We start from the raw sequence: 2,279 nt of genomic DNA, 5'->3' as shown, positions 1-2,279 counted from the left end.
TCGCAAAAACGCCTGAAGACTAGGGGGGGAGTTAGTTAGTTAGTTAGTTTTGATTAGGCAGTTAGAGGGACAAGACCACGGTAACGGTTTGGTTGTGCTGGAGCTGAGAATGGCTAGTGTGGAGGATTTTTTGCGAGCTCCATCAGAGAAGTGGTTGGAGCGCTGCTCACGTGAACAGTTAGTGAAAATTGCTGAGTATTATGAGTTGGATGTTGGGGATAAAATAATGAAGGAAAACATCAAGGCAATTGTGAAAGCTAATCTGTTTGAAGCAGGGGTTCTCAGACCTAAATTGCAGGTTACTGGTGCCGGGCTGGATGTTTCGGATGCGCTTTTGAGTGAAGTTGGTTTGACGTTTGAGCAGAGGAGGGAGTTGCTTCTGCTGGAAACGGAACGGGAGAGAGCAAAAACGGAACGAGAGAAATTCGTTGTGGAGAGGAAGTGACTTGAGTTGGAAGAGCGTAGGCTGAGTTTGGGTGGATCTGAGACAGGGGTGAGTTTTTCTCCAAGGGTCTCTGGTCTATTTGATGTTGCGGGTAGCTTGCGGTTGGTTCCTCAGTTCTGTGAGCGGGAACCAGACATATTTTTTTCACTCTTCGAGCGTGTGGCAGAGAGTAGGGGGTGGTCCGACTCCGATCGCACGTTACTTTTGCAGTGTGTGTTGACGGGTAAGGCACAGGAAGCGTACTCTGCTCTAACTATAGTTGAGAGTAGAGAATATGCGACAATTAAAGCTGCAGTGTTGCGCTCATATGAGTTTGTACCTGAGGCATATAGGCAGAGGTTCCGGACATGGGAGAAGTCGAGTAGGCAGACACATGTTGAGTTTGCGAGGGAGCAGTGTACTCATTTCAGTCGCTGGTGTTCTGCTGTGAAGGTAGATACTTATGATGCTCTATGTGACCTGATTGTTCTGGAACAATTTAAAAACTCTGTTCCAGGGCTCCAGACTAACTTTTTCCTTGGGTGCACTGGTGCGCCTAAATGTTTAATTTGGGTCTGTATCTCTCATAAAGAATATTGTCAGACAATGCCAAGGGATCGGTTCTGTCCCGAAAAAACCTCTGTCTCCGGAGACGCCTGTACGATAAGTGCGCCGAGGTCCATGGGAACACCCACAAATGGCGAAAAATTATCGGAGGAGGGGCAGGAAGCTGCGCACGCCGATATAAGTAGCCGATCTCCGGGTAGACTCGCTGAAAAGCTGCTCCCGACCAGGTTTGGTTGCGAGCGTAAGTCACCATGGTGATACAGCGACGCTTAAAGAGATCGACTTTCATGGTACAGCTAACCCAGGCTTTCAGCTCAACATACCTCGCTAACCCTCTAATCGAGCTTCGTAGTACAGGCCCCTGGATTGGGCTTCGCGGGTTTGTTTACCGGCGTTGCTGTGTTCCAATGGTTTATTAGGTATCTAATAAATCGCTGTCTAATCAATACTTCATTCACTGCCTCTTCCGTGGTCATTACAATATTATGAATAGACTGCTCTGTAAAAAAAAAAAATTATACCAGATACATTTTCAGTCGCACCGGTGCGCCCAAATAAAATATTTGGTCGCACTACCCCGAATTCTAGGCGCATGTGCGCCCAAATTAGGCGCACTCTGGAGCCCTGAGTCATATTGCTGTTTGTATCAGTGAGCATAAAGTGAAGACTGCCGCAGAAGCTGCCTCCCTAACAGATGAGTATGTGCTCACACACAGGATTGAACGTGAGTATAGCGTTAGGGATAACCGGAGCGATGCCAGGTTGCTCAGTACTGCAAGTAAGTGGGAGGAAACGCATTATCATGGCCTGAGTAAACCAGGGCGTTCTGTGCTGGGTCGGGTGCCATTTGACTCAGGGAATGTGTGCAACTTCTGCAAAGGCCAGGGGCATTGGAAGGCTGACTGTCCCAAAGCTGGACGTGGGAAGGAAGGAGTACAGGTTAAGTCGGCTGCGTGTGCTACCTCTGGGCCATATGTCGGGCTTATTTCTTTTCAGCAGGTGGAGGCTGAAGTGAAGGAGTCGTTCTCGGCTTTTCTGTCTGATGGGTGTGTGTCTTTGGTGGGCAGCGACAGTTCTGTACCTGTAAAAATCCTAAGGGATACTGCTGCTTTTAATTCATATATTGTGAGTTCGGTGTTGCCGTTTTCTCATCAATCTGATACAGGGGATTATGTCCTCATGAGAGGCATGAGTTTGACAGTGTCACCTGTTCGATTACACAAATTTGTGTTAAACTGTGGTTTGGTCCAGGGTGAGGTTGCTATGGGAGTGCGCCCCGCATTGCCTA

This window comes from Gadus chalcogrammus, chromosome 11 (assembly GCF_026213295.1).
Source record: "Gadus chalcogrammus isolate NIFS_2021 chromosome 11, NIFS_Gcha_1.0, whole genome shotgun sequence".
NCBI classification, from domain to species: Eukaryota; Metazoa; Chordata; class Actinopteri; order Gadiformes; family Gadidae; genus Gadus; species Gadus chalcogrammus.
The sequence above is the reverse complement of the archived record's forward strand: the minus strand, read 5'-3'. Positions refer to the sequence as shown.